Source organism: Macaca thibetana, chromosome 2 (genome assembly GCF_024542745.1).
Source record: "Macaca thibetana thibetana isolate TM-01 chromosome 2, ASM2454274v1, whole genome shotgun sequence".
Lineage (NCBI taxonomy): Eukaryota > Metazoa > Chordata > Mammalia > Primates > Cercopithecidae > Macaca > Macaca thibetana.
Genome location: NC_065579.1, coordinates 113,110,574 through 113,126,027, shown reverse-complemented (window position 1 = coordinate 113,126,027; position 15,454 = coordinate 113,110,574). Strand labels below are relative to the sequence as shown.

At 46.3% G+C, this 15,454-nt stretch overlaps 1 pseudogene; it reads left to right on the top strand.

Annotated features, from left to right (window-relative positions):
* Nucleotides 1-14,345, top strand: part of LOC126948836 (B-cell CLL/lymphoma 7 protein family member C-like) — a 1,005,321-nt pseudogene extending 990,976 nt beyond the window's left edge.
* The last annotated feature ends 1,109 nt before the right edge of the window (nucleotides 14,346-15,454 follow it).

Sequence of the window (15,454 nt, the reverse complement as noted above, 5' to 3'; positions counted from 1 at the left end):
TAACTAACAAGATCTTCCTTAGCATACCAAGAGCAAGCCAATTACCAGAGTATTTCCACAATGCCAGGCTAGGGAGAACTGGGGATGTGGCAGAAAGAAGTAGGGTACCCACCTCTTCAGGTTCAGGCAATTGAGGAGAAACAAAGGAAACAGATGGAGAGACTGGAGTGAGGCTTCCCTCTTTGGGCCAAAGCTCCAGGATGAAGCCTTAGGCAGATTGGCATTGCCCCCAGGACAGGGGGCTTGTCAACCTCATATTCACGGCTCTGGGTAGGATTGACTCTCAGGTGGATCTGCCCTAATCCTGAGATATCAGGTGCCCCGGAGTGGACAGAGGATACAGACTGGAAAGCCCAGGGGAAAGGGAGGCCTGGCGTCTTAGCTTTTCTAAGCCTCCCACTGTTGCAGGGTCACATGGAGGAATCCTGCTATTTCCACATGCTCTGGGGTAAGAAGGAATTAGCTGGGAGCCAATTAGCAGTCTTGTCAGAAGCAAGTGAATTTTGAATAAACTGAATACTTAAACTGAAATGAGACCATTAAAACCAGAGGAGCCTGAGATCCATCAGTTAGAGGAAATAAAAGAAGTGGCATTTCTCTTGCCATCTGGGCGCAGTATGAGTGATTTTTGTAATCCTACCACATTTTTATCCCTCCTTCCCTTAAACTGTAGGACCCAAGGGACCTGGTTGTTTTGTTCAACATGATGTGACCCCGTACCTAACAAGGCCAGGCACACAATTGGCCTCCAATAAGTAGTGGATCAAAGTATGAATGGATAAACTGAATGAATGAAGCCAAACTTGAATTTCTCCATAGCTTATCCAAATGGGAATGGTAAAAATCATAAGCTTTTGAGAAGAGAACTTATTAAGAAGCCCTACATCAGTCATGACTGGCATCATTGGTTAGTTTACCCAATTTTCTCCTTCCCTTCATCTTCCTAATGCGACTCTGGTTTGGGCTGCAGTATACCAAGTTAGAATACACCCTCCCTAGAGTCTCATCCATCTGGAGATAATCAAATCACCAGTTCTAGCTAATAAGTTGCCAGCCAAAGTATTCAGGATAAGACTTCCAGAAAAAGCATTGTTTTACTGATAAAAATGGACAGACCCAGGAAAAAAGGCATGTACCTTTGTTCTTTTTTTCTCCTTCCCTCTTCTCCTACCTGAAATGCAGAAGAAATGTCCGGAAGTGCTACAGCCATTTTGCAACTGTGAAGGCAAAACTCACACTCTAAAGATATCAGGACAAGAACCTGGAAGTGTGAGTCCTTACTTCTTCCGTGAGCATCTATACTCACCCTGAACTACAGTTTCCAGAAAACATTTCACATGAGAAAATGAGCATCTTTTGTCTACAGACCCCAAAGCATCCTTGGACACAATTCAGAGTTTCACAAACTTGCGGGGAAAGAGATTACATTTTCATTTTCACAAAGCCCTAACTGAGATTTAGCATTCCCCTGCTTTATGAGTGTGGACAATAGACCAGGGTAGTATCAGCAATTCTTTTGGTTTTGTGTGACGGTTTGCTCTCAATTGGCAAGGCCAGCAATACACTTTCACCATCCTACCCTCAGGGATATATCAACCCTCCAGCCCTGTTATAATTTAATTTGCAAGCATCTTGATTGCCTTTTCCTTCCACAAGACGTCACACTGGTTCATTACATTGATGACATTACACTGATTGTATCTAGTGAGCCACAAGTAGCAACAACTCTTGACTTATTGATAAGGCATTTGCATGTCAGAGGATGGGGGATAACTGACTAAAATTCAGGGGCCTTCCATCTTAGTTACATTTCTAGAAGTCCAGTGGTGTGGGGCACTTTAGAAGGTCTAAAGCAAAGGATAAGTTGTTTCATCTGGCCACTCCTACAACCAAGAAAGAGGCACAATGCCTAGTGGGCCTATTTGGATTTTGGAGGCAACATATGCCTCGTTTGGGTATGTTACTCTGGCCCTTTTCCTGAGTGACCTGAAAAGCTGCTAGCTTTGAGTGAGGCCCAGAACAGGAGGAGGATCCCCAGCAGGGAGTTGCTATGCAAGCTTCTCTGCCACCTGAGCCATAGGATGCAGCAGACCCAATGGTACCTGAAATGTCAGTGGCAGATAGGGATGCTGCTTGGAACCTTTAGCAGACCCCCATAGAAGATCACAGTGGAGGTCTTTAGGGTTTTGGAGCAAGGCCAGCCATAATTTACAGATACTTCCCTTGTGAGAGACCACTTTTGGCCTGCTACTGGACCTTAGTAGAAACTGAATGCTTGAACAGGCCACCATGTTACCATGCAATCTGAGCTGCCTGTCATGACCTGGGTGTTAAAAATTATCCGACTGTATTAGTCCATTCTCATGCTACTGTAAAGAACTGCCCGAGACTGGATAATTTATTGAAGAAATTGACTCACAGTTCTGCATTGCTGGGGAGACCTCAGGAAACTTACAATCATGGCGGAAGTCAAAGGGGAAGCAGGCACCTTCTTCTCAAGGCAGCACGAGGGATAAGTGCCAGCAGGGGAAACGCCAGATGCTTATAAAACCATCAGATCTCATGAGAACTCACTCACTATCATGAGGACAGCATGGGGAAAATCTCACCCATGACCCAATCACTTCCCATCCCGGATCTCTTCCATGACACATGGGAATTATGGGAACCACAATTCAAGACGAGATTTGGGTGGGGAACACAGCCAAACCATATCACTGACCCACCAAGCCATAAAGTCGGGCATGCGCAGCAGCACTCCATCACCAAATGAAAGTGGTGTATTTATGATCCAGTTTGAGCAGAACCTAAATGCACAAATAAGTTACTTGAAGAAGTGGCCCAAATGCCTGTGGTCCCCACGCCTGCTACACTGCCTTCTCTCTCCCAGCCTGCACCTATGGTGTCATGGAGAGATCCCCCTAATTAGTTGACAACTCAGGCCTAGTTTATAGATGGGGCTGCACGATATAAAGGTTGGTGCCACCTGAAAGTGGAAAACTGTAGCACTACAGTTCCTCTCTGGGATATCCCTCTAAAGCACAAGGGTGAAGGGAAATCCTCCCAGTGGGCAATACTTCTGGCAGTACACCTGGTTGTGCACTTTTCTTAGAAGGAGAAATGGTCAGACATGCCATTATATACCAGTTTCCTGGGCTGTAGTCAATGGTTTGGCTGAATGGTCAGGGACTTCCAAAGAACATGTTTGATGACAAGTAAATGTAGGGGAAGGGGCATGTGGATAGTCCTCTCTGAATAGGCAAAGGACAGGAAGATATTTGTGTCCCACATGAATTCTTGTCAAAGGGTGACTTCAGCAGAGGAAGATTTTGATCCCCAAGTGACTAGATAAACCATTCTGTGGATACCACTCAGCCTCTTCCCTGAGCCACCCTTGTTGTCACCCAGTGGGCTTATGAACAAAGTGGCCATGGTAGCAGGGATGGAGGTTATGCATGAGCTCAGCAGCATGGACTTTTGCTCACCAAAGCCAACCTGGCTGGGTATGGCCACTGCTGAGTGCTCAGTCTGCCATAATCAAAGACCAACACTGACCCCCTGACATGGCTCAGCATTCCCCAGGCAGATCAGCCAGCTACCTGGAGGCAGGTTGATTACATTAGACCACTTCCACCATGAAAGTTGCAGTGTTTTGTCATAACTGGAACACGTACTTACTCTGGATATGAATTTGCCTTCCCTGCACACAATGTTTCAGCCAAAACTACCATCCATGGACTTATGGAATGCCTTATCCACCATCATCGTATTCCATAGTATTGCTTCTGACCCAAAAATTCACTTCACAGCCAAAGAAGTGCAGCAGAGGACCCGTGCTCATGGAGTTCACTGGTCTTACCTTGTTTCTTACCATCTTGAAGCAGCTGACTTGAAAGAATAGTGTCATGACCTTTCAAAGACTCAGTTACAATATGAGCTAGGTGGTAGCACCTCACAGAGCTGGGGCAAGGTTCTCCAGAAGGCCATATATGCTCTGAATCAGCATCCAATATATGGTGCTGTTTCTTCCATAGTCAGAATTCATAGGTCCAGGAATCAAGAAATGGAAATGGAAGTAACACCACTCACCTCTACCTCTAGTTGCCCACTAGCAAAATTTTTGCTTTATATTCCCTTGATTTTATGCCCTGCTGGTTTAGAGGTCTTAGTTCCAGAGGGAGGAATGTTTCCAGTAGGAGACACAACAATGATTCCCTCGAACTGAAAGTTAAGACTAACACCCAGCCACTTAGGGCTTCTCTTGCCTCTGAGTCAACAGGCGGAGAAGGGAGTTACAGTGTTGGCTGGAGTGACTAATCGAGACTACCTAGGGGAACTTGGGCTACTACTTCACATGGAGGTAAGGAAGAGTATGTCTGGAATACAAGAGAACCCTTAGAGTATCTCAGTATTTACCATACCCTGTGATTAAGGTCAATGGAAAACTGCAACAACCCAATCCAGACAGGACTACAAATGACCCATACACTTCAGGAATGAAGGATTGGGTCACCCCACCCCAGGTAAATAACCATGATCAGATGAGGCGTTTGCTGAGGGCAAAAGGCATACAGAACAGGTAGTACAAGAAGGTACAACCACGCAACCAGCTGCGACCACATGACTGGTTACAGAAGCAAAGACTGTAATTGTCATGAGCATATCCTTCTTTTTTTATTAATATTTTTGTGTGTACATATATGTATATTAAATGTATATCTTCATTTTCTTTCTTCTCTTATTCTCCTATCATGTAAAATAATATGTATTGACTTTATTACCAGCATTTAAGCATTATTAATTGTACATCATATATTTAAGATATGGGATATCATTAGAAGAGTAAACATCACTCTTCCAAGAAGAGATTAGTGTGTTTTCAGTTGTACACAGGATAGCTGTATCATGTTAGGCAGAATTATGACCTGGTTATTTGGAGATTACATACGGCTTAAGGAGATGCATATGGGTGCCAATTTGACAAGAGGAGAACTTGTAATGGTTAATGTTATGTGTCAATTTGACTGGGTTAAGAGATACCCAGGTAACTGGTAACACATTATTTCTGGGTGTGTCTGTGAGGGGGTTAGTAAAAGAAATTCCACTCTCACCAGTGTGACAGGCAGAATCCAATCCATTGAGGTCCCAGATAGAACAAAATGGCAGAGGAAGGGCCAAATTGGTCTCTTTTCTGGAGCTGGAATATCCCCATGTTCTCCAAATCTCACAGTCATCACAAGTCCAGGTTCTTGGGTCTTTGGACCCCAGTGGCCCCCCACATTCTCAGGCCCTCAGTTTCAGACTGAATCACACCGCCAGCTCCCCTGGTTCTTCAGCTTGCAGATGGCAGATCCTGGGACTTCTTGGCTCCCATGATTGCATGAGCCAGTTCTCAAAATAAATCTAGACAGATAGATAGATAGATTGATAGATAAATAGATAGATAGATAGATAGATAGATAGATAGATTTTTTTTCTTGTGGCAAACGCTGACTAATATAATACACTTTGTCAATAGAAATCACAGATGTTTTCCTAACATTACAGTTGTTGCCAATATCTCTATTTGTCACCTATAGTTAGTTGTCACTATTTTGAAGTGCCAGTGGTTGGTTATTAGACCCACTTCTTGACCTAGTTACTAATGCATTAATTAAAAAGCACATATACTACTATATCTCAAGTTTGGGTCTTAAAAATATTGTGAAAATGGTTTTAATGTGATTGGTTTCCTTCTGCATCATGTGTACTTTATTTTATGCATGTATAAACATTCTCTGAGAAGGAGTCCTTGAGCTTTACAGACTGCCAAAGGAGGTCACGCACAAAAATAATGGTTCAGAGCCTTTGTTCCATTGTGTTCAGCACTGTGATCAGGTTTTCTTTATGCGGCACAACAGAATTTCTAACTGATCCTCCCATTTTTCCCACCTGAAACATTGACAACACTAAGGGAAGGGTAATTTCTGGAACCAAGGGCAGAGACACTGATGTACAGAGAACAACACAGAGAACAACCTTTGTAGCTCATTTCTCTTTGACCTTGACTTTTTCTTTTTCCTAACTCTAAGAGTCCCCTGTTGAAATTTCAGATACCCCTGGAAGATAATAGAGGAAGATGGTCCATGGTGTCTTTCCTCCTTCACAATCTTCCCTTCGGCTGGGCCTTCCTACCACTCACAGGACAGCATCCAACCAATAAGGTAGAAAATGGCTTCCTCCTTGTGAGTGTGTGGTCCACTAGGACCCAAAATGTTTGGAAATTAACAGAGGCTTTCCCCTACCTGTGCTATCATCCTCAGGCACGCCTCTCTCATTCAAGCCTCCCTGGCAGTTTCCGGGCCGCATGCTTTATGGTGGCTGACGTTATGTCTTCCTGCTGGGATGATTTGCACTATGACAGTTATCCAGCTCCACATGCCCAACATTTGCACAACCTGCCCTTCATCACAGCTGCCAGCTTGCCCAGAGTCATTTGTCCAGACCGCAGCCACTCAGGCTCCCGTGGCATGACTCCCACAGGCCCACCAGGGAGCCGAGAGAAATGGTATGTCACATCCACAGGGTGAGCATAGGTCACCCCTTCTCAGTAGCAATAGAACATCTGCCCCAGGGAGATGAATTGATGACCATTTCATCATTCCTAGAGATGAAAGCCAGTCAACTTTCTTTTCCTGTTGTGTTTGGCCGTAGAACAAAGCCAGAACCTGAGAAGGAAAAGCCAGATCTCAGATACCCATGAGAGGCCTAGCATTGGCTATGGTTGGATGGCATGAGACTCCTGTAAGACTTAAGGTCATCTGCTACCCCCAGCCTTGGGTAAGGGTTGCAGATGCTTTCATGCTTCTTAAGAACACTGAATCTACCGAGTATTATTCTCAGGAGGTGTGCAGTGATGCTTCCTGGACTTTAACATGGTATTTTGCACATGAAGGTTTTAGATTATGAGTGTATTGGTTACCTATTGCTATATAACAAATTACCCTAAAACTTGGGAACTGAAAACGATGAACATTCTTGTGGTCAGGAAACTGTTTGTATTTTATCCATGCATTGCATTCCCAATTTGTCGTGCTTCTGTCTCCAAACTGCAAGTATATTGTCACTCAACGCCAGAGGTTCTTAACCTGAGATTCATGGGCATTGAGAGAAGGTTCCAGGAATCTCTTAAAGATATGAGCCAAAGGCTTGGGGATTTGTGGATTTCGCTGGGAAGAGGATCTGTAGTTTTCATTAGATTCCCAAATGGGTTCAAGACTCCAAAAAGATAAAGAGCCACTTCTCATAATGTTTAGAAGACATCTGTCTCCGTTCCCAAAATGCTGTCAGATAGTGTCAGAGGACCAATAGAGGAAATGCTGAGCGGCAGAGCAGGTGGCAGCTGACAGGAGTGAGCTGGCCTGCTCGAAGGCCCTCTTTTCCAACAGGTAGAGGAACAGAGGCCTGGGGAGGAGAAAGGGGACAGGTAAAAGCACTGGCCAGGGTCACTGGTGTCCCGACAGGGTTGGAGGCCAGGGCTTGTTTCATTTTTGCTGTACTGCTTTCATCACCACGTGATCTCACTAAGTAACGGCACCATGCATTTCCATTGCCATCCTGCAAACAGGAATCTTTGCTAGCAGAGCGGTATGAACGTTGCTTCAGCACAGTGTCTTTTTCCCTTCAGTTTGAAAAACCTTGCTCCATGCTTACAACAGCACTTCATCATCCACAGGACAGGAAATGAACAGTAACCACTCAAAAACTCATGCTGTTTACTGCAAGAAGGGAGATGGGCTAGAGATGATGGCTGGTACCCTTGATGAAGCCACTTTTGTAAAGGCAGCCCCTCTAATCAAGCCAAGTGCATGATTCAGACACCCTGGTAAATAGTGTGTCTGACCTTTACTATCCCCTCTGCACACATAAGATATGTGACCTTGGGTAAGTCACTTAACCTCTCTCAGCCTCAGTTTCCTCATCTGTAAAATGAGAATAACAAGACCCCCTCCATAGAGTTGCAGGGAGTGTTAAATCAGATACTAGGGATGAAGCACTTAGCCCAGCATCTGGCTCAGAGTAGGTCCTGGAAAAACAGGGACTGATAATATCCTTTCCCTTTCTGAATTTCTAAAAGTGAAAAACTTGGCAACATCATAGCTAGTGAGAAGTCAAGGACATCTGGTTTTTTCACTGCAGAGTCTGTTCTAGTTATCATTATGATATGCAAGAATATCAGTGAGAAGTCCTAGAGTCTAGGGTCCTGAGTTTGAGTCTTTTCTCTAACCACACCCTGGTATCACCTTTAGCAACTCACTGCTCCCTCAAGGCCTCAAAGCGAGTTACCTTCAGCAACTCACTGCTCTCTCAAAGCCTGGTCAGGTTTGCTCAGGGTTGCTTAGAGGCACACACTTGCTCTCCTACCCTCCAACCCCCTCCACAACCAGCTATGGCAGACATTGCTAGTCAATCATGGCACCTGGGGAGGACAGAGCCAGCAGCAGGCCTGCAATCCATTCTCTTCCTCTACAAGGAATGCTTTGGGAAAGAAAGGGAAGCACTTGGTCAAACTGTCTTCTAAACATGCTAATGACAGACCTTGTGGAAAACACACTGATGGTATTTACTAGGGGAGAGTTCTTACCCATGGAATGATTTTGGCAAGGTATTCCTGAGTGTCTGAGATACTCATGGTGAACAAATGTGGGATCCATGGATTTATGGGGCACATCTTCCTGGAAGATGTCATATAACCTTTGTAATTTTTGGAATATCAAACGGAGATGCGCCATGACCAAAAGAGCTCTCTTTCTTGTGTTTCTCCCACTGCCATTGCTTAGATTTCACTTGTTAGTGGAGGAGAGGGCATTCTAATGTGGCAAGAGAGGGCCTGGGGAACTTCACTGGGGATCCCCGGCCACTCCCTGCTTTGGCCTGTGCCTTACAATTACTGATACGCCTAAAATTGTCAGTACAGTTTGATACTAGATGAAATCTGATTCTTGCAAGTCTAATCTGGCAATGCAGTCCTTTGTGTTATCTCAGCACCCTAAGGCTAAATGTTAGATCTGTACAGATTCTGAGAACACAGGTGGTGACATCCTTGGGGCCAGGGTTCATATTGTACTCCTGTGTCCCCATTTCTACACACTGGACTTGACCCACAGTAGGTGCTCAGTAGACAATAGTTGAATGAGTGTTGGTTGTATTATCCTAGCAGTCGATTTTCGGGCCCCTGACTCTTCAGCAGAAGCATTCAATGATAACAACTCAGACAGGAGAGCAGGGGCAGGAAATGGGTGAGGGAGAAGCCATGAGGAAAGCTGTGCATGTCCTCAAACTTTGACCCACGCCCAGAGACTGTTGCCAATGTAATAGAGAGATCTGGCTAGTGTTGAATGCCCTTCTGAAACAGTTCCATCAGCTCAACAGATCTATTTCCTGCCATTGTCATAAATCATCCATATAAGAAGGATTGACATTGGTGATAGAAGCCTTATAATCCATCAGGTTGAACTTGAGAATTTTGTAGAAAGGCCAATTTTTTAAAGCTTGTTAGCCCCACAAAAATAAGTTCCCACTAAGTTCACCAAGAATCTCTTATTAAGGAATAGGAGAGCTACTGAATATCATTTCTTTTCCCCAATGCAACCTAATAATTAACATGGGATTTTTTTAAAAGTCAGAAGCAGGCAAAGAAAACACAGACAAATCCCATTCCTCTGAAATCTGCACATCTTTAATGGAAAAGACAAAAACACCAAACATATGAAAAAGAGAGAGAGGTTTCAGAAAAAATGGAATTCAACATTTATTGGAGAATAATTTTTCACTGCACTATAATAATTCATTAACCCCAGAATAAACCTAAAGTTCATGATTATTATTATTATGCAGCAACATCTCACATTTTCCAAAGCAAAAAAAAAAAAAAAATCAGTAAGCACAATGGTGTCACCTTAGAAGTCTTTTAATGCTTATTTTTGGTGAAATAAAATCCATTACCCAGAAAAAAAAATGCCCAGTGCCGAAGATTGTGCTTCAGTCCAGGGCCTGGGTAGTGTCACACACCTATTTTAATAGGAGAAAAGCCTCAAAATTGAATTACTGCCTGAAGATTTTGTGCAAAAGAGGGCATTGTCAAAGGACCTTGTCAGATCATATTCTGTATGCTTTATAAGGCACCTCATGGTATATGTTTAAATCTCACAGATTTTATGCTGGGACACAAGAGGCCTGGGGCTGGGAGCACTGAGGCGTTAGAGAACAGAGATACAGTGAAATAAAATGCTGTCGCTCCAGTTTCTGTCATAATTCTCTCAGCTTACAAAGTGATCTTAGAAAGAGAAAGAGAAGGAAAGACAGAGTGTGTGTGAATTTTTTGGAAGGTAGGATTGAAAGGAAGGTCTTTTTTATGTATTAATTACCTTAATTAGGGTTTCTCAACCTTGGCACTTTTGACATTTTTGTAACAGGAAAGGGGATCTGATCCAGACCCCAAGAGAGGGTTTTTGGATCCCACACAAGAATTTGGGGCAAGTCCACAGAGTAGAGTGAAAGAAAGTTTATTAAGAAAGCAAAAGAATAAAAGAATGACTACTCCATCAACAGAGCAGCACTGAGGGCTCCTGGTTGGCTATTTTTATGGTTATTTCTCGATTATATGCTAAACAAATGGTGGATTATTCATGAGTTTTCCAGGAAAGTCGCAGGGATTTCCTAGAATGGAGGGTTCCTCTTCCTTTTAGACCATATAGGGTAACTTCTGGATGTTGCCATGGCATTTGTAAACTGTCATGGTGCTGGTAGGAGTGTCTTTTAGCATGTTAATACATTATAATTAGCATATAATGAGCAGTGAGAAAGACCAGAGGTCACTTTTGCTGCCATCTTGGTTTTGGCGAATTTTGGCAGCTTCTTTATTGCATCCTGTTTTAACAGTGGAGTCTTTGTGACCTGTATCTTGTGACCTCCTATCATCCTGTGACTAAGAATGCGTAACCTCCTGAGGATACAGCCCAGCAGGTCTCAGCTTCATTTTACTGAGTCCCTAATCAACATGAAGTCACTCTGGTTCAAGTGCCTCTGACATTTTGAGCAAGATAATTCTTCATTAGGGAGTGGCAGTGGGATTGTCCTGTACTAGGATATATAGCAGCATCCCTGGCCTCTGCTCACCAGATGCTGGTAACACTATCCACCTCCTGAAACTAGGCCTCATAAAATTTAGAAAATAGGCCTCATATAGAAAAAATTAACACCAGGTGGCTCTGGATAGGGTCCCACCCTGCCTCAATAAGGTCCCACCCTGATAGGGTCCCACCCTGCCAATTCCGGGAAACAACCTCATGGGGTCCCACCCTGCCAATTCCGGGGGTCCCACCCTGCCTCGAAGTTCCCGGAATCAGCAACTCCAAGAAAAAACCTCATAAGGTCCTGCTCTAACCAATTAGCATAAGACACCTTGCTCAGGCCATAGACAGACCCAATTACCACGCGCCTAAAGCTTTGTTTGAATTTCGCGCCCTAAGCTGTGTTTGAACTTGTATTTGCCTATATAAACAGCCTGTAACAAGCAGTCGGGGTCCCAGGGCCAACTTAGAACTTGGGACCCTAGCGCGCTAGTAATAAGTAACTCTCTGCTGTGAATCTTGTGTCGGTGATCCTTCGCGGCGACCCCTGCCCAGGAAGGAATCGACAGTTCGGTTCCAACATTTGGTGCATTGGCCGGGAAGTGGGGTCGTCGGAGGACCCCCGACCCATCCGGCGGAGACCTATCTGGCCCGGGCCACGGACTGCTGACTGAACGGACCTACCAGGTACCTTCGTTTTGTTCTGTCTGTCTTGCCGGCTAACTCTGAACTCTGGAGAGTACTCCTTCTGAATTAAGTGGGGAAGGGGGACAGACGTGTCCCGCACCTTCCCACTTTTCGCCCTGGGGGACGCCCTGGCAGTAGTCTGGGAGAAGGCTAATGACTCGGTCAGCCTCCTCAAATCTGTAGGCAGGCCGCCCCTGCCGTCTGAATATTTTGTAATCTTGTGGCGCTACTCTCTGGCCGCGCGGCTTCTCCTTACTTGTCTGGTCTTTGTTTTTGTTACTTTTGTTTTGTCCTTGTTTGTTATACGTGGACGAAATAAGACAGACGTTGACGACTCCTTTGTCTCTGACCCTGACTCACTTCCCTGACATTCGGGCTCGAGCCCACAACCTCTCCATAGAATTCCGTAAGGGACGATGGCGAAAATTCTGCTCGTCCAAGTGGCCTACCCTCCATGTTGGGTGGCCCCGGGACGAAACATTTAACCTCCCAATTATCTTACAGGTTAAAGCAACAGTGATGGATCCTGGGCCACACGGACACCCAGACCAGGTGGCCTACATAATTACTTGGGAGGATCTGGTCCGAAACCCTCCCTCTTGGGTGAAACCCTTCCTCCATTCCCCTTCCCCATCCCAATCTACCCTCCTTGCCTTAGAAGCCCCAAAGAATCGGAATCCGGACCCGCATAAGCCAGTCCTCCCAGATAAACCCCAGAGGGACCTCCTCCTTCTCGAACCCCTGCCTCCTCCACCTCAAAACCCCCTTCGGGGACCTCCACCTTACGCTTCACCCTTGCCCCCTGTCTTGTCCCCAGCTCTTTCCTCTACCGGCTCGACCCCTACCCTTTCTCCAACTTCTCCCTCGGCCCCTCCCTCCACCCCGTCTCCTCCTCCAGCCCCGCCCAAACTCACCCCTCGGACGCCGCCGCCGACACCTCCTCGTCTCCGCTTGCGGCGGACTGAGGACCCAGAAGGCCCTTCCACTTAGCAATCCTCCCTTTTTCCCCTCCGTACTGTCAGTCACACAGTCCAGTACTGGCCCTTCTCTGCCTCTGACCTCTATAACTGGAAGACCCATAACCCTTCCTTTTCCCAAGACTCTCAGGCCCTAACCTCGTTAATAGAATCCATTCTCCTCACCCACCAGCCCACCTAGGATAATTGCCAGCAACTCCTGCAGGTCCTCTTAACCACTGAAAAAGGCAGCAAGTCCTCTTGGAGGCCCGGAAAAATGTGCCAGGACCAGGAGGCCTCCCAACCCAACTTCCCAATAAAATAGACGAGGGATTTCCCCTCACCCGCCCGGACTAGGACTATGAAACGGCACCAGGTAGGGAGAGTCTCCAAATCTATCGCCAGGCTCTGTTGGCGGGTCTCAAAGGGGCAGGAAAACGCCCCACAAATTTGGCCAAGATAAGAAAGAAACCCCTAAGGAAAGGGAAGCCAGGTTAGCGAAGGAACAGATAGAGCGAGAGGATCGTAAAAACCGAGTAAAGGATAAGCATTTAACAAAAATCCTGGCAGCAGTTGTGAGAAAGAAAGGACCAGGGAGAGAGGGAAAGAAGCGGAGACGGCCAAAAGTGGAAAAAGACCAGTGTGCCTACTGCAAAGAACAGGGGACTCGCGGAGGCGTTAAGGACAAAAGAGGGCGCGGCCAACTCCCGGAGGAACGGCAGGCCGAGAGCGCGGCGCCCGGGCCTGGCGCCAAGCCTGAGCCCGCCAGACGGGAGGCGGCCCCGCCGCGGGCTCGGCTCCGGCCCCAGCCACGCCAGCATGGCCGGCCGGACCGTACGGGCCGAGACCCGGAGCCGGGCCGAAGATAACATCAAGAAGGTAATGGCGACCATCAAGAAGGTCCAAAAATGGAAGAAGCAATGAGTGACTGTAGGCGACACTTCCCTTCGTATCTTCAAGTAAGTGCCAGTGGTGGACCCCCAGGAGGAGGAACGAAGGCGGGCAGGTGGCGGGGCAAAGAGATCCCGTGGCCGGGAACGTCGGGGCAGGGGCGCCAGTCCCCGAGGGGGTGGCCCTCTCATCCTGCTGGATCTCAATGATGAGAACAGCAACCAGAGTTTCCATTCGGAAAGTTCCCTGCAAAAAGGCACAGAGCCCAGTCCTGAGGGCAGCCCCCAGCCCAGCCGCCCTGTGTCACCTGCCGGACCCCCAGAAGGGGTCCCTAAAGAGGCTCAGCCCCCACGGCTGGGCCAAGAAAAAAATCCCGGGGGCATAACTGCTGGCAGCACTGACGAACCCCCAATGCTGACCAAGGAGGCCCTGGCAATGATCCAGCAGATGCATGCCTGGACACACTTAAATAATTGAAAGCTAAAATTACTGATTAAAAAAACTGACTTTCTAATCCCAAAGACAAGTACCCTCGTAGAACAAGTGACATCTGCCTGTAAGGTCTGTCAGCAGGTAAACGCTGGGGCTACCCGAGTGCCAGAAAGGAAACGAACTCGTGATAACCGCCCAGGAGTCTATTGGGAAATAGACTTCACTGAAGTAAAACCTCACTATGCTGGATATAAGTACTTACTGGTATTTGTAGATACCTTTTCAGGATGGGTAGAAGCCTACCCCACCCGGCAAGAAACGGCACACATAGTAGCCAAGAAAATTTTGAAAGAAATCTTTCCTAGATTCGGACTTCCCAAGGTAATTGGGTCAGATAATGGGCCGGCCTTCGTTTCTCAGGTAAGTCAGGGGCTCGCCAGGATATTGGGGATTAATTGGAAATTACATTGTGCCTATAGACCCCAGAGCTCAGGACAAGTAAAAAAAATAAATAAAACAATAAAAGAGACCCTTATTAAATTGACCTTAGAGACTGGTTTAAAAGATTGGAGACGCCTCCTATCCTTAGCTCTGTTAAGGGCCCGGAATACACCTAACCGTTTTGGGCTCACTCCATATGAAATCCTCTACGGAGAACCTCCCCCTTTGTCAACCTTGCTTAATTCCTTCTCCCCCTCCGATCCTAAGACTAACCTACAGGCCCGGCTAAAAGGACTCCAAGCAGTACAGGCCCAAATCTGGGCCCCCTTGGCAGAACTGTACCAACCCAGACATCCACAGACCAGTCACCCCTTCCAGGTGAGAAACTCTGTCTACATTAGACGGCATCGCACTCAAGGACTAGAGCCTCGGTGGAAAGAACCCTACATTGTTCTCCTGACCAGTCACCCCTTCCAGCCATAAAGGTTGACGGAATCTTCACTTAGATCCACGCATCCCACGCCAAGGCTGCTCCAGAGACGTCCGGATCAACACCACTTAAGACGTGAAAACTCCAACGCTCCGCGGACCCGCTCAAGATAAGACTCTCTCGTATCTAACTCCTTACTTATTGTTTACCCTTCTTCCCTGCGCCGTCTCTAGTGTAGTTTTTGACGCTAACCCCCACCGGCCATTTAGCCTGACCTGACAGATAATTAATTTTAATAATCAAGAGGTCTTAAATAAGACCTCCGAAAATGCTCCTATAAAGACTTGGTTTCCAGACCTCTATTTCAACCTAAAAAAAATATATATATAGCAAAAAAAAAATAAAAGACACAGGCCCCCGGTTTACTAGTCCCACAGGAGTCCTATTAAGAACTCCTCAAGATAGACAAAAATAGAAAAGACAGGCTAGAAAAATGTCCATCAGCC